This window comes from Xenopus tropicalis, chromosome 9, assembly GCF_000004195.4.
Source record: "Xenopus tropicalis strain Nigerian chromosome 9, UCB_Xtro_10.0, whole genome shotgun sequence".
Lineage (NCBI taxonomy): Eukaryota > Metazoa > Chordata > Amphibia > Anura > Pipidae > Xenopus > Xenopus tropicalis.
In genome coordinates, this window is record NC_030685.2 from 3,018 (window position 1) to 23,800 (window position 20,783).

A 20,783-nucleotide genomic window follows, 5' to 3' on the forward strand; every position below is an offset into this window, starting at 1 on the left:
CATCATCTCCTCTCTCATCATCTCCTCTCTCATCATCTCCTCTCTCATCATCTCCTCTCTCCCTATGCTAATGCAGAGGCAGCAGAAAGTAGAGGACGCTGAGAATTGCTAGCCTGTGCGGCCTTCTTTCCCTATGCTAATGCAGAAAGTAGAAGTGCTGAGCATTGCTAGCCGGCAAGGCTAGCTAGCCTGTGCGAACCTCTCTCCCTATGATAATGCAGGGGCAGCAGAAAGTAGAGGATGCTAAGGATTGCTAGCATGTGCGGCCCTATCTCCCTATGCTAATGCAGAGGAAGCAGAAAGTAGAGGGTGCTGAGGATTGCTAGCCTGTGCGGCCTTCTCTCCCTATGCTAATGCAGAGGAAGCAGAAAGTAGAGGGTGCTGAGGATTGCTAGCCGGCAAGGCTACCTAGCCTGTGCGGCCCTCTCTCCCTATGCTAATGCAGAGGCAGCAGAAAGTAGAGGACGCTTAGGATTGCTAGCTGGCAAGGCTACCTAGCGTTAGCTACCCTCTGCGGCAATCTCTCATCTCTCATCTCTCATCTCTCATCTCTCATCTCTCATCTCTCATCTCTCATCTCTCATCTCTCATCTCTCATCTCTCATCTCTCATCTCTCATCTCTCATCTCATCATCTCTCATCTCATCATCTCCTCTCTCCCTATGCTAATGCAGAGGCAGCAGAAAGTAGAGGACGCTGAGAATTGCTAGCCTGTGCGGCCTTCTTTCCCTATGCTAATGCAGAAAGTAGAAGGTGCTGAGCATTGCTAGCCGGCAAGGCTAGCTAGCCTGTGCGAACCTCTCTCCCTATGCTAATTCAGGGGCAGCAGAAAGTAGAGGATGCTGAGGATTGCTAGCATGTGCGGCCCTATCTCCCTATGCTAATGCAGAGGAAGCAGAAAGTAGAGGGTGCTGAGGATTGCTAGCCTGTGCGGCCTTCTCTCCTTATGCTAATGCAGAGGAAGCAGAAAGTAGAGGGTTCTGAGGATTGCTAGCCTGTGCGGCCCTCTCTCCCTATGCTAATGCAGATGAAGCAGAAAGTAGAGGGTTCTGAAGATTGCTAGCCGGCAGGCTACCTGCCTGTGCGGCCTCTCTCCCCTATGCTAATGCAGAGGCAGCAGAAAGTAGAGGACGCTTAGGATTGCTAGTTGGCAATGCTACTAGCGTTAGCTACCCTCTGCGGCACTCTCTCATCTCTCATCTCTCATCTCTCATCTCTCATCTCTCATCTCTCATTCTCTCATCTCTCATCTCTCATCTCTCATCTCTCATCTCTCATCTCTCATCTCTCATTCTCATCATCTCTCATCTCTCATTTCTCTCATCCTCTCATCTCTCATCTCTCCATCTCTCATCTCTCTCCCTATGCTAATGCAGATGCAGGAGAAAGTAGAGGACGCTGAGAATTGCTATCCTGTGCGGCCCTCTCTCCCTATGCTAATGCAGAAAGTAGAAGATGCTGAGCATTGCTAGCCGGCAAGGCTAGCTAGCCTGTGCGAACCTCTCTCCCTATGCTAATGCAGAGGCAGCAGAAAGTAGAGGATGCTGAGGATTGCTAGCCTGTGCGGCCTTCTCTCCCTATGCTAATGCAGAGGAAGCAGAAAGTAGAGGGTGCTGAGGATTGTAAGCCTGTGCGCTCTCTCTCCCCTATGCTAATGCAGAGGCAGCAGAAATTAGAGGACGCTGAGGATTGCTAGCCGGCAAGGCTACCTAGCCTTAGCGACCCTCTGCGGCTCTCTCATCTCTCATCTCTCATCTCTCATCTCTCATCTCTCATCTCTCATCTCCATCTCTCATCCTCTCATCTCTCACTCTCAATTCTCATCTCTCATCTCTCATCTCTCATCTCTCATTTCTCTCTCCCTATGCTAATGCAGAGGCAGCAGAAAGAGAAGGACGCTGAGAATTGTTAGCCTGTGCGGCTCTCTCTCCCTATGCTAATGCAGAGGCAGCAGAAATTAGAGGACGCTGAGGATTGCTAGCCGGCAAGGCTAGCCTTAGCCCTCTGCGGCTCTCTCCTCTCTCCTCTCTCCTGCTCTCCTCTTCCTCTTCTCCTCTCTCCTCTCTCCTCTCTCCTCTCTCCTCTCTCCTCTCTCGCTCCTCCTCATCTCTCATCAATCTATCATCTCTCATCACTCTCATCATCTTCATCTCTCCTCTCTCCCTATTGCTAATGCAGAGGCAGCAGAAAGTAGAGGGCGCTGAGGATTGCCCTAAGCCTGGCGGCCCTCTCCTCCCTATGCTTTGCAGAAAGTAGAACTGAGCATTTGCTAGCCGGCAAAGGCTAGCTAGCCTGTGCGAACCTCTCACCCTATGCTTATGCTGAGGCAGCAGAAAGTAGTGGGCGCCGAGGATTGCTAGCCGCCAAGGATAGCTTTAGTGGCCGTCCCTCTGCGGCCCTCTCTCCCTATGCTAATGCAGAGGCAGCAGAAAGTAGAGGGTGCCGAGGATTGCTAGCCGCTAATGCTAGCTAAACTTGCCGGCCCTCTCTCCCTATGCTAATGCAGAGGCAGCAGAAAGTAGAGGGTGCCGAGGATTGCTAGCCGCCAAGGATAGCTATACTGGCCAGCCCTCTGCGGCTCTCTCACCTTATGCTAATGCTGAGGCAGCAGAAAGTAGAGGGCGCCGACGATTGCTAGCTGCCAAGGCTAGCTAAACTGGCCGGCTCTCTCACCCTATGCTAATGCAGAGGCTGCAGAAAGTATAGGGCACCGCAGATTGCTAGCCGCCAAGGCTAGCTAAACTGACCAGCTCTCTGCGGCTCTCCCTATGCTAATGCAGAGTCAGCAGAAAGTAGAGGGCTCCGCGGATGGCTAGCCATCAAGGCTAGCTAAACTGGCCGGCCCTCTGCTCTCTCTATGCTAATGCAGAGGCAGCAGAAAGTGGAGGGCGCCGCGGATTGTTAGCCTCCAAAGCTAGCTAAACTGGCTGGCTCTCCCTATGCTAATGTAGAGGGTGCCGCGGATTGCTAACCGCTAAGGCTAGCTAAACTGGACGGCCCTCTGCGGCCCTCCTTATGCTAATGCAGAGGCTGCAGAAAGTAGAGGGAGCCGCGGATTGCTAGCTGCCAAGGCTAGCTAAACTGGCCGGCCCTATGCTCTCCCTATGCTCTCCCTATGCTCTCCCTATGCTCTCCCTATGCTCTCCCTATGCTCTCCCTATGCTCTCCCTATGCTCTCCCTATGCTCTCCCTATGCTCTCCCTATGCTCTCCCTATGCTCTCCCTATGCTCTCCCTATGCTCTCCAATGCAGAGGCAGCAGAAAGTAGAGGGCGCCGCAGATTGCTAGCCAGTGATCGCTTCTTGGCCTTTTTGCTCAGACCAAGTGTAGGACTGAGTCATTAGGTGCTGAAGGACACCTCTCCTCAGCCTTTGTTCATTGGTGGGTAACACCACCTTAAAGGACAACTAAAGCCTAAAAAAGAATATGGCTGGAAATGTTTAGCTATGTGTTTTGGGCCCTTGTACCAGCCCAGAATCCCCAAAGCTATATAGAAATAAAGATTCATGCCCCTGAAGATGCCCACAGTAGCTCTCCATCTTTTGCCTTGCCCAACTACTGCACATGTTCAGTTTGCTCTTGACTGATGTCAGTGACCTGAGCTTAGGGATTGACTCACAATATTTTTCTTTCCCCTGCCAGCTTGGTCTGGTCACTATTAAACATGCATACTAGCCAACCAATCACAGTCCTGTCTGGCTGCTCTCTTAAAAACTAAAGGCCTTTTGAGCTTGGGGTGAGACTTTAGCTGAATCCTTAGTGTGGCTTCTCTTTCCACCTTGTAATGATCCCAAATACTGAGCTGTGTAACAAATATAAGTTACAAAGGTTGGAAACAGAGGCAGAAGCTGTGACAAAGGTTTCAGTCACTTTGCTGTTACAAACAGCCCCTCTGGGAATAAACTTTCCCATTGGAAAGGTTTCTCTGTATGTAACACAGTGACTGTATCTGCCCCTTACACTCCCCCCCATGGCTAAGGTACAGAATATTATTAGCTTTAGCACTGGGGCTTGCTTTTTTTTTTTTTTTTCTTTTATATCCAACCACACAACAGACAAATAACTTCTCTCAGTGTATATGAAGCAGTTGCATGGGGGTGTGTGTGCATTACACACGGGGAGAGGCCAAACTGTGCCAGTAGGTGTATAGGCAGAACAACATGTACAGGGGAACCTCTGCACAAACACTATGTTCCTTCCCAGGCATGCTGATTTGCATATGCAAAGTGACTGACACTGAGCTCAGAGTTTGTGTCTCACTATTATAAACAGGCTGTGTATGGAACCCCCAGTCTGTATGGAACACCCAGTCTGCTCATCTGCCCTTTGCTTTGGGCAGTGTAATGTGAGTATAAGAAAAAGTCATTTGTAGAAGGATAGAATTCAGAATGTGTTTATGTCAGAAAAAGCCTCAATTATCTCCTGAGCTGATATTTTGGGGGATGGGGATATGGGAATATTTGGGAGTCTGTAAACAAGTTATGTCTAAATACTGAGCTAAAGCTTGTTTGTATTGATATCCTGTAATACAATGTGTATAATAGGGCAGCGCTAGTTTATATGTACCTGTACCCATGATGCACCTGTGTCTCTGTGCCAATGGGATCATTTGTAGGTTGAAGGAAAAAATATATACACAAAAGCATTGACCAATGAGAATGCTGATTAGATTCCCAGCACTATATCAGCCATTTTGATATTATCTTACATATAGAGATAATGATGCCATTTTCCCGTCATTATATGGCACAGGAATCAGACATGGGGATAAAGGGACAGACTTGTTCAGTGCTGGGAAACTGTGCTTATTGCTCCCAACTCCAATTGCAGGAACAGAGAACAGGGAGCCGGATTTACTCACATCAGCTGGGATTCTCATTGGGGGATTCTTTTGCATATTTATGCAGCCACTGGCTTTGTGCTGTTGTTTTGATAATTTACTACGTTCCCTAAGCTCAGCCTCCCAACAGCAGCCCAGAGCAAACTGAGCATGTGCAGGAGCCAGATCTTATAGAAGATGGTATAACAAAGTAACAAGATGGCGGCCCCCTGTGGACAACTTTGAAAGCATAAATCATTATTTAAATTAGGCTTCTCAACCCCTGGGCTTGTGCAGTAAGTTCAGAATGTTTATGTTTATGTTCAGTATATAAAATACAGCATTTCTAATGATTTTCTATTTTAGGGTTTAGTTCTCCTTTAAACTCTTCAGTGGGCCCCTGGTGTTCATATTTAGGGTGTTTTATCTTGGTACCTAATGCTATGTGGGAGATAAGATGCTGGAAACTGGAAGCTTTGAGTGGATTTTTGGAAATGTTATCAAAATTGCCAACTTTAGGAAAGCTTTGCGGCTTGGTACTGTGGAGTAGAAAGACATGGGTACCCATTTTAGATTCGGGGGAATGTGTACTTTCCAAAAATATATGGCTTTCTGGGGTGAATGTACTTTTTACTAGTTTTATCCCACATCTAATGATGTAAATGTTGATTTTGCAGAAGCTGAAATGACAGTACATATGGGGGTATGTTCCCATTGGGGCCCCTACATGCCACATACTTAGCTAAACCTATACATATTGGGCGTCAAACTGTTCAGTGGGCCCCTGGTGTTCATATTTAGGGGGTTTTATTTGGTTACTTTATGACCTTTAGGAGTTAAGATACTATAGACTGGAAGCTTTGAAGCGATTTAAAAAAAATTTCGCAAATTTTGATAAAAACCAATAACTTTAGGAAAGCATTGCGACTTCATAGTTTGGAGTAGACAAACAGTTGTGCCTATTCTGGATTCCCCAGAATCTCTTCTTTCTAAAAATTTAAAATTTTCTGGGATAAACTTTCTGTTAGTGGAATTTTTGGCCTTGAAATCTAAAGTATGCAGCTTTCTGGAGCAGTGCTTTGGAAATTTGGTAGTGTACTGCTGGGTGTTTTTGACCTATAAAAGTGAGAAATCTCCATAAAACTATATATATTTGGTATTGGCACGTTCAGGAGACATAAGACTTTCCAAATCAGTTGTAATTTCATGCATAAACTAATTTTTGTTTCTGGTGCATGTGTTTATATTATGGAAAATATGATTTTTTTTTATTTTTTAGACATTTAGAAGCCTATATCTTGTTACAGAATTGGAATTACACAAATATTCTACCATATTTTAAAAGCTTAGGTTGTCCTGAAAAAAACAATATATAGTTTTCCTGGGTAAACTAAAAGTCCCCCCAAGGAAAGGCCCCTAAAGTGAAACAGTTCAAAAACTGTCTGGCAGTAGAAGTTCCGCTTTGTCCAAAACGGCTGGCAGTGAAAGGGTTAATGCCATTTTACTTGCCTATGCAGTACTGCTCTGTCCATTTATTTTGGAAGAGTCCAATATTGAAGGGGCATAGTAGAACCCCCACTCTGCAGGCAACTTCAACCGTCTCTTCAAAACATTATTTAGTAGAATTAAGTTTAAAACAACTGGAAGGGTGGATGGGTAGAATTCCCTACCATGCAGTTGAACTGAAGAAGCCACTCGGATGAGGGTGAAATGTTTTCAAGAAAACTCAGAAAGTCCAGTTGTTTTAGACCTAATTCTACTAGATACTGTATATCATGGGCTGGGTGAATGAGAAGCTTCATAAACATCTCTTTAAAACATTATTAACCAACAATGGGCAAATCTGCCCCTTTTCACTGCGCAAATAAAATTGCGAAATGGCAAAAATTCACAAAGCACATTGAATTCACAAGGGTTTTTTTTTTCCAATTCTTGGCATTTTATTTTCCAGAGCACAATACATTGGAGTCTATGGAGCAAAGCCCGGCAAAAAAAAAGTTGCTTATCACTATTAGTAAATACAGCACCAACATATTCCTAAGGATTTGCAGACATGCTTGGATTTGTGCAACAAGTGACATCCTAGCCCAAAGCCATCGCTTGATAAGGTTATAGCAATAGGACAAGCCATATATACCCTACTGTACAAAACTCTAGTTCATGTTTTTATCTGTATATAGGCTGATGCCACACAGGGCTGAGGTACACACAGTGGATTTTGGTGTGGAAATGAATCCTCACATATGTACCTGCCCCGGGCCGGAGCAATGGTTCTGGGTGCAGACAAGGAAGGAGGTTGATGCCAGCATGGGGCTGATTCTCAGCCTGTGATTTTCCCACATTCACATACATTTGGCACAGCACATACATAATAATAGTAATAATAATGCTTTATACAATGTTAATTTTGCCTAAACCTTAACCTTAAGCTTTAGTGGCCTTTAAACTTGATTAGATCAGTGATTCTGCTCCTGTACAGCAGGGCCCCCCATAGAGTTACAAGGAAGAACGTTACCATTTAGAAGATGAGACAAATGACTTCTTGCTGCCAGAGATGCAAAATGGATCATTGCTCCTTCTATATTGCTGCAGTTGCAGTTGGTCAGTGCAGTTGGTGGAACAGACAGGGAGCTGCTCTATTTATTAGGACAGTGAGGGTGGGTATCATGGTGCTTATATACAGTTCCCTGTTTGCTGATGGCTCTTATGTGATGCTTGGAGCTACAGGGAAGAAATGATTCCCAAAATACCAGAGTTTAATACAGATATATAGAAAATTAAACATTTATAGGCACAAATGGAACTCACAGTAGATGGATTTGCTGAGGTAAAGAGGCCCAGGCACACTAAGTACCAGAGCGTATCCCACACTCACACTCCTCTCTGGGGACTGAGCAGGATCCCACTCCCCTCTGTGTGACACCCTGTAGGGGGCCTGGGTCACTTCCAGTGGAACCTCCAGGCCCTCAGTCTTCGCAGTGAATTTCCACATTTCGCCATTGGCAAATTGTTTCGCGAAACTTCTGTGAAAATTCACCACGAAAAATTTGGCGCGTGGAAATGTTTTTGTTGCGCGTCAAATTGGGCATGGTCGCATCAAAATGGGCATGTAGTGTCAAAAAAGGGTGCGGTCACGTCAAATAAGCGAGGGCGACAAAAAAATAGACACGAGTGACAAAAAAATAGCCACAGGCGACAAAAAAATCACAGAACAAATGCGTTTCACTAATTTTTGGCCATTTCGCGAATTTTCTGGCAAAGCGAAATGGGACAGATTCGCTCATCACTACTGTTATGGCAAAGAAAGCAGTGCCAGAGTGAAGCCCCATGATTAATTACATCACAGAGTCAGTGCAAGTTCAGGAAGTGGTGGTTGCACCTACGTTGGGGGGGTGCCCCTTTCCAAACCCACAGCAGAGGGAAGCAGCCAGAAGGAATTGTGGGCCTCACTCAAATGGGTGCGGCTGAGCTTTAGAAGACCTGCTCAGAGCATGCAGCAGATGTGAAGGTGAGATCCAAACCTACAAGAGACACTAAACCCTGCTGTGCAACACTGCTCAACCAAACTTTACTCAGTTAGTAGTGAATTAAAAATCCCAGTGTAGGGGACTGGAAAAATATCTACCACTTTCTCGGGCAGTTTCTCCTAGACAAGGCTGGCACCAGACAAAAGAGGCACCTGCCTAGGGCACAACTCTGGGGGGGGCACCAGTCAATTACCTCTCCTGCCTACCCCTGGTCCTAGGGCACCCAGTCAGCTTGGGCCTCCCCTGTTCCTTGATCTTAGAAAGCTAAGGAGGATCCTTGGGTATAGAGGGGCCCTAAAGTCCTGTTCCTAAGGTAAAGTTTGCCCCTGGCAGTTTAGAAACTAAACCACAGTCCAGAGAGAAAATCTGGAGAGTAACTTCTAAAACTTCTATATGCACCACATTAAAGGGAAACTAAAGTCTAAAATAGAAAATAATTAGAAATTCTGCATTTTGTATACAGAACATAAACATTATGAACTTGCTGCACCAGCCCAGAGATTGAGAAGCCTAATTAAAGTAAAGCTTTAGGGTTTCAAAGTTGTCCACAGGGGGCCGCCATCTTATTACTTTGTTAGACCTTTATTATAAGGGCTTGCACATGCTCAGTGAGCCCTGGGCTGCTGTAAGGAGGCGGAGCTTAGGGAATGTAGTAAATTATCAAAACAAACAACACAAGTCACATTACATCTGCCATAGAAGCTGATACAGCAAAGCTGATTAATAATAAGAATCATAATATGCAGCCTGCACTGGTTCCTGTGTTGCCCTGTAATGTAATGTGGGTTTTAGAGTTTTTTTCTTTTGTTTAATACAAGTTTTCCCAGCTCCTCAGTGTCAGTTGCTGCATTAATATGCAAAAGAATCCTCCAATGAGAATCCCAGCTGATGTGAGTAAATCCGGCTCCCTGTTCTCTGTTCCTGCAATTGGAGTTGGGAGCAATAAGCACAGTTTCCCAGCACTGAACAAATCTGTCCCTTTATCCCCATGTCTGATTCCTGTGCCATATAATGACGGGAAAAATGACATAATTATCTCTATATGTAAGATAATATCAAAATGGCTGATATAGTGCTGGGAATCTAATTAGCATTCTCATTGGTCAATTTTTCCAACCAAAACACCTTCTATCCTTCTATCCTTCTATCCTTCTATCCTTCTATCCTTCTATCCTTCTATCCTTCTATCCTTCTATCCTTCTATCCTTCTATCCTTCTATCCTTCTATCCTTCTATCCTTCTATCCTTCTATCCTTCTATCCTTCTATCCTTCTATCCTTCTATCCTTCTATCCTTCTATCCTTCTATCCTTCTATCCTTCTATCCTTCTATCCTTCTATCCTTCTATCCTTCTATCCTTCTATCCTTCTATCCTTCTATCCTTCTAATTACACTGACCAAAGCAAAGGTTTGCTGAGCAGCCTGGGGGTTCCACACAGCCTGGGGGTTCCATACACAGCCTGTTTATAATAGTGAGACACAAACTCTGAGCTCAGTGTCAGTCACTTTGCATCCTGGGAAGGAACATAGTGTTTGTGCAGAGGTTCCCCTGTACATGTTGTTCTGCCTATACACCTACTGGCACAGTTTGGCCTCTCCCCGTGTGTAATGCACACACACCCCCATGCAACTGCTTCATATACACTTTGTCAGGAGTTATTGGGCTGTTGTGTGGTTGTATATATAAGGAAAAAACACCAAAAACACCAAAAACACCAAAAACACCAAAAACACCAAAAACACCAAAAACACCAAAAACACCAAAAACACCAAAAACACCAAAAACACCAAAAACACCAAAAACACCAAAAACACCAAAAACACCAAAAACACCAAAAACACCAAAAACACCAAAAACACCAAAAACACCAAAAACACCAAAAACACCAAAAACACCAAAAACACCAAAAACACCAAAAAAAAGCCCCAGTGCTAAAGCTAGTAATATTCTGTACCTTAGCCCTGGGGGGGAGTGTAAGGGGCAGATACAGTCACTGTGTTACATACAGAGAAACCTTTCCAATGGGGCAGTTTATTCCCAGAGGGGCTGTTTGTAACAGCAAAGTGACTGGAACTTTTGTCACAGCTTCTGCCTCTGTTTCCAACCTTTGTAACTTATATTTGTTACACAGCTCAGTATTTGGGATGATTACAAGGGGGAAAGAAAAGTCCCACAATAAGGATTCAGCTAAAGTCTCTCCCCAAGCTCAAAGTGCCAGAGCAGGACTTCAGTTATTTAGGGAGCAGCCAGACAGGACTGTGATTGGTTAGCAATAGCAGTATTGGGGAGCTCAACCCTCTGTTAACTTACCCAAACGGGTATCAGGTGCAAATACTGGAAGAACCTCACCTTGCATGGGGGTCAATAGTCAACAGCAAAAAAAAATAAAAAAATCCAGTAGCATACTGAAGATGCAAGCCGTGAAAAAAATGTGTTTTATTTGCCCAAGTACATATAAACAAGCAAAGAGCAACGTTTCAGGCCCCTCCGGACCCTTTCTCAAGGACTGTGATTGGTTGCCTATTATGCATGTTTAATAGTGACCAGACCAAGCAGGCAGGGGAAAGAAAAATATTGTGAGTCGATCCCTAAGCTCAGTGACATCAGCCAAGAGCAGACTGAGCATTTAGTGTCCTTTTAAAGGAGAACTAAACCCTAAAATAAAAAATCAGTAGAAATGCTGTATTTTGTATACTGAACATAAACATAAACATAAACATAAACATTCTGAACTTACTGCACAAGCCCAGAGGTTGAGAAGCCTAATTTAAATAATGATTTATGCTTTCAAAGTTGTCCACAGGGGGCTGCCATCTTGTTACTTTGTTATACCATCTTCTATAAGATCTGGCTCCTGCACATGCTCAGTTTGCTCTGGGCTGCTGTTGGGAGGCGGAGCTTAGGGAATGTAGTAAATTATCAAAACAACAGCACAAAGCCAGTGGCTGCATAAATATGCAAAAGAATCCTCCAATGAGAATCCCAGCTGATGTGAGTAAATCCGGCTCCCTGTTCTCTGTTCCTGCAATTGGAGTTGGGAGCAATAAGCACAGTTTCCCAGCACTGAACAAGTCTGTCCCTTTATCCCCATGTCTGATTCCTGTGCCATATAATGATGGGGAAAATGCCATCATTATCTCTATATGTAAGATAAGATCAAAATGGCTGATATAGTGCTGGGAATCTAATCAGCATTCTCATTGGTCAATGCTCTTGTGTATATATTTTTTCCTTCAACCTCCATAGAGGACTAGGTGGAACCTAGAAATGATCCCATTGGCACAGAGACACAGGTGCATCATGGGTACAGGTACATATAAACTAGCGCTGCCCTATTATACACAGTTTATTACAGGATATCAATACAAACAAGCTTTAGCTCAGTATTTAGACATAACTTGTTTACAGACTCCCAAATATTCCCATATCCCCATCCCCCAAAATATCAGCTCAGGAGATAATTGGGGCTTTTTCTAATATAAACACATTCTGAATTCTATTCTTCTACAAATGACTTTCTCTAATACTCACATTACACTGACCAAAGCAAAGGATTGCTGAGCAGCCTGGGGGTGCCATACAGACTGGGGGTGCCATACAGACTGGGGGTGCCATACAGCCTGGGGGTTCCATACACTGTTTATAATAGTGAGACACAAACTCTGAGCTCAGTGTCAGTCACTTTGCATCCTGGGAAGGAACATAGTGTTTGTGCAGAGGTTCCCCTGTACATGTTGTTCTGCCTATACACCTACTGGCACAGTTTGGCCTCTCCCCGTGTGTAATGCACACTCACCCCCATGCAACTGCTTCATAAACACTTTGACAGAAGTTATTGGTCTGTTGTGTGGTTTTATATAAAAGCAAAAAAAAAAAAAAAAGCAAGCCCCAGTGCTAAAGCTTCTGTTCTGTACCTTAGCCATGGGGGGGAGTGTAAGGGGCAGATACAGTCACTGTGCTACATACAGAGAAACCTTTCCAATGGGGCAGTTTATTCCCAGAGGGGCTGTTTGTAACAGCAAAGTGACTGAAACTTTTGTCACAGCTTCTGCCTCTGTTTCCAACCTTTGTAACTTATATTTGTTACACAGCTCAGTATTTGGGATCATTACAAGGGGGAAAGAAAAGTCCCACAATAAGGATTCAGCTAAAGTCTCGCCCCAAGCTCAAAAGGACTTCAGTTATTTAGAGAGCAGCCAGACAGGACTGTGATTGGTTGGCTAGTATGCATGTTTAATAGTGACCAGACCAAGCTGGCAGGGGAAAGAAGAATATTGTGAGTGGATCCCTAAGCTCAGGTCACTGACATCAGCCAAGAGCAGACTGAGCATGTGCAGTAGTTGGGCAAGGCAAAAGATGGAGATCTACTGTGGGCATCTTCAGGGGCATGGATCTTTATTTCTATAGAGCTTTGGTGACTTTGGGCTGGTACAGGGGCCCAAAACACATAGCTAAACATTTCTAGCCATATTCTTTTTTAGGCTTTAGTTGTCCTTTAATGCAGCCATTAGCTCTAGAGAGCTGGAAAAAAGTATATTAAACAGTACAAAAGAAAACTATAAAACCCACATTACATTACAGGGCAACACGTAAACCAGTCCTGTTTGAATATTATGGTTCTAATTTTTAATCAGCTTTTATGTTTCTATGGGATGTTACCTGCAGTTTCATAATTTACTATTATCTCTAAGTTCTGCCTCCCAACAACAGCTTAGAGCCCACTGAGCATGTGCATGGTCTTGGTCTTACTAACACCGCACTTTTCTTTTTCACTTTTCTAAAACGCATTGTCTTTTTGGAATTTGTAATTCAAATTATACTTCTGTAAAGACATAAATGTTCCTTATAGAAGGTAGAAGGTATTTAAAAAGTTATGAGAACTTGTTTCCAAGTAAATGGGACTTTGTATTCATCTCAGGTCTAAATAAAATAATGTAACATTTGGGCAGAAATATAGAGGCTAAAAGCCCTGCGCTTGAGGTGAGAATGGCAAATATCTCCACACACACAGTGTTTTTGCCTTTGGTGCTCAGATAGGCCAGGATCATTGTGATCCAAACACTGCAGAAGAGCAGCATGCTGAAAGTGATGTACTTGGCCTCATTAAAACTGTCCGGTAAGCTCCGAGCTAAAAATGCTAAAACAAAACTAACAGCTGCCAGAAGCCCCATATACCCAATAACTGAGTAAAAGCCAATAGCTGAGCCCTCATTGCACTGAATGATGATGGTTCCAGGGGAAGTGTGAATGTCCAGTTCCTGAAAGGGAGGAGAAATGGCCAACCAAGTCATGCAGATGATTATTTGAATGGATGAGCAGAACAAGACTACAGAATTGGACAGTTTGACTCCCAGCCATTTTCTCCATGAGCTCCCTGGCTTGGTGGCTTTGAAAGCAACACAAACCATGATAGTCTTGGCCAGGAGAGAAGAGACAGCTATGGAGAAGGTGATTCCAAAAGTGATGATGCGCAGCATGCAGGTTATATCCACAGGGCGACCGAGGAACAGAAACACACTGAGGAAGCTCAGCTTGATGGAGACAAGGAGGAGGAAGCTCAGGCTCCGGTTGTTGGCTCTCACTATGGGGGAGTCTCGGTATGTAATGAAGAAGCCTAATATTAGTAGAGTTATAAGAAAAAACAGAACTGAAATTGATGAAAAAAATACAGAAATCATATCACTTGTATATGAGAGAAATTGTTCTTGCAATACACTGATTTTTTTCTCTCATTGGGCCATTCCATGTCTGGGCATCTGATGCAGTTCTCATTATCTGTAACAATAACAAAACAAATGCAAAATAAAATATATTTGGTAATCGGTGATAAACGATTAAAAGAATAAAATTAAGAGTGTACTTACTAATGCTAGCACTGCGCTACGAATACTGTCACGTACAACTAGCTTAATTTGGTAGGTAAATGAACACAAATCCCAGCACTAAAGCTGCCCCACCGCGCCCCCTAGTTCTCTATAGAAGTTGATAAAAAAACATAATTTTACATGGAAACCAATTCCCCAATGTGAATTCTACCAAAAACTTCATTATAGATGCAAGAGAAGTGACCAATGAGAATGCTGATTCCCTGTGTCAGGCCCCTTGCTGGTACCTTACATATAGAGATAATGATGGCATTTTCCCGTCATTATATGGCACAGGAATCAGACATGGGGATAAAGGGACAGACTTGTTCAGTGCTGGGAAACTGTGCTTATTGCTCCCAACTCCAATTGCAGGAACAGAGAACAGGGAGCCGGATTTACTCACATCAGCTGGGATTCTCATTGGGGGATTCTTTTGCATATCAATGCTGCCAATGCGGGCACTGGGGAGCCTGAAAAGTTTTATTGTGCAATATTGCTTTAAGAATCCAAACCTGATGTTGCTGGACTTCAGCTCCCAGCATGCCTCACCCTTCATTATATGTTACATTATTCTGGGATTTGTAGTCCAACAACAGCTGAGTAAAGTTTGGTTGAGCCGCGCTGTGCAGCAGGGTTTAGTGTCCCTTTAAGACTTCAGTTTGGCCAAATTCAAAAGCTGAATCCTACATGACACAACTTCTAGATATAAAAATTTGTTTATATAAAATAGAGAGCCATTAAACGGTCAGTGGTCAGTGGTCAGTGGTCAGTGGTCAGTGGTCAGTGGTCAGTGGTCAGTGGTCAGTGGTCAGTGGTCAGTGGTCAGTGGTCAGTGGTCAGTGGTCAGTGGTCAGTGGTCAGTGGTCAGTGGTCAGTGGTCAGTGGTCAGTGGTCAGTGGTCAGTGGTCAGTGGTCAGTGGTCAGTGGTCAGTGGTCAGTGGTCAGTGGTCAGTGGTCAGTGGTCGCCCCTACACCCACGACCCCCAGGCCAAAAGGCACTTAGGTGCAAGGGTCAATGGGAACCTTCACACAAAGGCTAGGGCGCACCCCTTTATCCCACAACCCCCAGGCCAAAAGGCACTTAGGTGCAAGGGTCAATGGGAACCTTCACACAAAGGCTAGGGTGAGCCCCTTTATCCCACGACCCCTAGGCCAAAAGGCACGTAGGTGCAAGGGTCAATGGGAACCTTCACGCAATGGCTAGGGCAAGCCCCTTTATCCCCAAGCACCAGGCCAAAAGGGTCATTAACTCACCTTCACCTGAAGGTTAGGGAGAGCCCCTTTATCTAAACACACAGCGCAAAAGGCACAAAGGTTGTTGGCTTCACATTCACCTAAAGGCTTATAAAAACCCCTTTATCCCTGACCCACAGGCCAAAAGGCACTAAGGTGCAAGGGTAATTGGATTCACCTTTGCCTGAAGACTACACTTGCTTGTACAGTTATGAAACATCCCGTAGACCTACTACAGTACCCCCAGCATGTGCCCAGTCCATTCACCATGGGGGAAAAGGCAGAAGGTCTATAGGCAAAACCCCATGCTAAGTACAGGGAAACCATTGCACAGACACTATATACCTTCCCAGGCATGCTGATTTGCATATGCAAAGTGACTGATTTTAGGGTGCCCCATTGCACAGCTCTGTCAGGGGCTGTACGGCCATATTGAAGAACGGGTTCGCAAACTTTTTTTCTGAGGTTCGCTACATCTCTACCCATAACTTCCTGCCTTCCCAGCAGGTCCGACCTCAGCTTCATAGAGTTTGGCCTGGAGGGAATGTGCCATTGTGCTTGCTGTACTAGTGATTGGCAAGTTAAAGGGGATGTAAGAGCTCTGCGCAGGGGCAGTATCATAGCCAATGAGGTCAAACTGAGGCGTGATTATTGCTAATTGTGATGAAGCTGAAGCTTGATGAAAGCAGAGGGGCTGTGTTCCCATTAGGGAGGAGCTTCTGGCTTATTTTTTGTCGGGGGCTTCGCACATGCTCCTTCTGCCCAATCAGCTTCACTTCCTTTGCCCCAGCCATTAGGTGGGCGGGAGGTATTTTTCTTTTATTCCTTCCAGCTGCCAGCTGGAGCCTTACCAAGGCAAGATTTGTGCACCCTGGATAGGTGTCATAGTCCTCTGGGCTTGACCCTAGGCCAAGACTTGGTGGGTCTCACCCTAGCTTCAGCGAAGGTGGATCTGCCCACACAGGCTGTTCATTGGCGAAAGCCTTGGGCACATGAGTATCGGAGCCCATACCTTTGGGTAGGACTCACAGGCGTAAGAACTGAAACAACATTCCCAGACACAGAAACCATCCCCCACACAGATTCTGTAGATGATCCAGCCCAGCAGCCCTCTCCCCCCACTGATACAAACCCCCTTACACTTAGGGAGACTATCTTTAGAGACATGCAAATGTGCAGTTGTTACACCATGCAGCCATATTGGGATTCTGTAGAACTACAGCTGAAGAAACAAACATTCTGCGGGTTTCCCTCACTTTCCAAATTGCAGGAGTCTCGGGGCTGGAACATGAAGCAACCCCCCCCAAATCCCCAGCAGTAAAGACAGTAGATGGTTTAGCTCTATTAGCCGGACTACACACTTCATGCACAGCAAGATTTTTGTTCCCACTTTGCACGTCCATTGACTCCCCCACCTCATCCCCAGCTGTGTCCCAGACAATCTCTCCAGGGATATTTCCATCAGAAAGTGGACTCACAGAACTTCCAATCAAGAATTCCTCCAATACACCTGCAGTTTGGCTCCCATCATGGGCCCCACCCCCTTCCACTGTATGCCCCTCCCCCACACTCTCCAGTGTAGCCCCCTCAGCTATTGGCTCAATCACAGGGAATAATTCAGTTTCAGCAACAACATTTTCAGAATTGTCCCTAAGAGACAGCCCACCCCCAGATTCCCCTCACCCCTTCAGCCTCAGGGGGTTCAGCCCTTCTCACAATCCCTGCATAGGGCACCCCAGCTGCTCAAACTCTGGGGCAGTTTCTAGCCGGATGCTCCTGGCTTTCCCATATATCCAACCGCCTTGGCTGTATGCAAGCGCCAGCTTCATGGCCCACATTAGCACAATTGCCCCAGCACTTACCCTTAGGGCAGGCATCATGGATATGGCCATAAGTAAAGCATTGCCTACAGTACTTGGGTACCAGGGTAATACACAAAACCCTGTTCCCAGAAATAGAAACATTTGCCGGAGGGTGCTTAACCCCTCCAATGCCATCCGGGCCAGGACTGAGCTTCACCCAAAATTTCAGCTTTCCATTAAATATTTTAAAGCAGTTGGTTTGCCTTATACCTCCTTTAATTTTACTGCAGTACTTTTTTGAAAAGAACAGAATCAGGTCCTAATCCGTAATATTAAGCATGTGCAGAATAAGGGGTTTTTCCTCCATAAGGTATAGCGGGAGCACATCAAAACCTCTAAAGGAGCCATGTTTCATGTTAAATCTTTCAAAAATATCCCCACACATAGATACATTATATAATCACATCATACGATCTAAGCAATATATAATCCTGCCGGCAGAAAATGTCTTTTACCTGAAGCTCAAATTCTGCTATTATTATCTCTTTTCCAAAAGCTCCCAACCCAACTCCTGCCCCACATACAGGCTTCTCCGGAAAATGTAAAATTTAACTTACAGACACAGTCTCCTTCATTTCTATTATGCAAGAGTTACAACACAAACAAAACAAGAGTTTGCTGAGCAGACGACTGGGGGTTCCATACAGACTGGGGGTGCCATACGCAGCCTGTTTATAATAGTGAGACACAAACTCTGAGCTCAGTGTCAGTCACTTTGCACCCTGGGAAGGAACATAGTGTTTGTGCAGAGGTTCCCCTGTACATGTTGTTCTGCCTATACACCTACTGGCACAGTTTGGCCTCTCCCCGTGTGTAATGCACACACACCCCCATGCAACTGCTTCATAAACACTTTGACAGAAGTTATTGGTCTGTTGTGTGGTTGTATATAAAAGAAAAGAAAAGAAAAAAACAAACAAACAAACAAACAAACAAACAAACAAACAAACAAACAAACAAACAAACAAACAAACAAACAAACAAACAAACAAACAAACAACCAACCAACCCTGGTGCTAAAGCTAATATATATATACAGGCTAAAAGGCCCACGCTTGAGGTGCTGAAAGTGATGTACTTGGCCTCATTAAAACTGTCTGGTTAGCTCCAAGCTAAAAATGCTAAAACAAAACTAACAGCTGCCAGAAGCCCCATATACCCAATAACTGAGTAAAAGCCAATAGCTGAGCCCTCATTGCACTGAATGATGATGGTTCCAGGGGAAGTGTGAATGTCCAGTTCCTGAAAGGGAGGAGAAATGGCCAACCAAGTCATGCAGATGATTATTTGAATGGATGAGCAGAACAAGACTACAGAATTGGACAGTTTGACTCCCAGCCATTTTCTCCATGAGCTCCCTGGCTTGGTGGCTTTGAAAGCAACACAAACCATGATAGTCTTGGCCAGGAGAGAAGAGACAGCTATGGAGAAGGTGATTCCAAAAGTGATGATGCGCAGCATGCAGGTTATATCCACAGGGCGACCGAGGAACAGAAACACACTGAGGAAGCTCAGCTTGATGGAGACAAGGAGGAGGAAGCTCAGGCTCCGGTTGTTGGCTCTCACTATGGGGGAGTCTCGGTATGTAATGAAGAGGCCTAATATTAGTAGAGTTATAAGAAAAATCAGAACTGAAATTGATGAAAAAAATACAGAAATCCCATCATTAGTGTACAAGAGAAATTGTTCTGTTCCTGCAATACACTGATTTTTTTCTCTCATTGGGCCATTCCATGTCTGGGCATCTGATGCAGTTCTCATTATCTGTAACAATAACAAAACAAATGCAAAATAAAATATATTTGGTTATCGGTGATAAACAATTAAAATTAAGAGTGTACTTACTAATGCTAGCACTGCGCTACGAATACTGTCACTTACAATTAGGATAATTTTGTAGGTAAATGAACACAAATCCCAGCACTAAAGCTGCCCCACCGCGCCCCCAAGTCCTATAGAAGTTGATAAAAAAACATAATTTTACATGGAAACCAATTCCCCAATGTGAATTCTACCAAAAACTTAATTAATGATACAAGAGAAGTGACCAATGAGAATGCTGATTCCCAGCACTGCGTCAGGCCCCTTGCTGGTACCTTACATATAGAGATAATGATGGCATTTTCCCGTCATTATATGGCACAGGAATCAGACATGGGGATAAAGGGACAGACTTGTTCAGTGCTGGGAAACTGTGCTTATTGCTCCCAACTCCAATTGCAGGAACAGAGAACAGGGAGCCGGATTTACTCACATCAGCTGGGATTCTCATTGGGGGATTCTTTTACATATCAATGCTGCCAATGCGGGCACTGGGGAGCCTGAAAAGTTTTATTGTGCAATATTGCTTTAAGAATCCAAACCTGATGTTGCTGGACTTCAGCTCCCAGCATGCCTCACCCTTCATTATATGTTACATTATTCTGGGATTTGTAGTCCAACAACAGCTGAGTAAAGTTTGGTTGAGCTGCGCTGTGCAGCAGGGTTTAGTGTCCCTTTAAGACTTCAGTTTGGCCAAATTCAAAAGCTGAATCCTACATGACACAACTTCTAGATATAAGTGGTCAGTGGTCAGTGGTCAGTGGTCAGTGGTCAGTGGTCAGTGGTCAGTGGTCAGTGGTCAGTGGTCAGTGGTCAGTGGTCAGTGGTCAGTGGTCAGTGGTCAGTGGTCAGTGGTCAGTGGTCAGTGGTCAGTGGTCAGTGGTCAGTGGTCAGTGGTCAGTGGTCAGTGGTCAGTGGTCAGTGGTCAGTGGTCAGTGGTCAGTGGTCAGTGGTCAGTGGTCAGTGGTCAGTGGTCAGTGGTCAGTGGTCAGTGGTCAGTGGTCAGTGGTCAGTGGTCGCCCCTACACCCACGACCCCCAGGCCAAAAGGCACTTAGGTGCAAGGGTCAATGGGAACCTTCACACAAAGGCTAGGGCGCACCCCTTTATCCCACAACCCCCAGGCCAAAAGGCACTTAGGTGCAAGGGTCAATGGGAACCTTCACACAAAGGCTAGGGTGAGCCCCTTTATCCCACGACCCCCAGGCCAAAAGGCACTTAGGTGCAAGGGTCAATGGGAACCTTCACGCAATGGCTAGGGCAAGCCCCTTTATCCCCAAGCACCAGGCCAAAAGGGTCATTAACTCACCTTCACCTGAAGGTTAGGGAGAGCCCCTTTATCTAAACACACAGCGCAAAAGGCACAAAGGTTGTTGGCTTCACATTCACCCAAAGGCTTATAAAAACCCCTTTATCCCTGACCCACAGGCAAAAAGGCACTAAGGGGCAAGGATCATTGGATTCACCTTTGCCTGAAGACTACACTTGCTCATACAGTTATAAAACATCCCTTAGACCTACTACAGTACCCCCAGCATGTGCCCAGTCCATTCACCATGGGGGAAAAGGCAGAAGGTCTATAGGCAAAACCCCACGCTAAGTACAGGGAAACCATTGCACAGACACTATATACCTTCCCAGGCATGCTGATTTG

The 20,783-nt window shown here is 44.9% G+C and overlaps 1 pseudogene; it reads left to right on the forward strand.

The window, feature by feature from the left end:
• Positions 1 to 16,044: 16,044 nt before the first annotated feature.
• On the forward strand, positions 16,045 to 16,211 carry LOC116407882 (annotated as a pseudogene).
• The last annotated feature ends 4,572 nt before the right edge of the window (positions 16,212 to 20,783 follow it).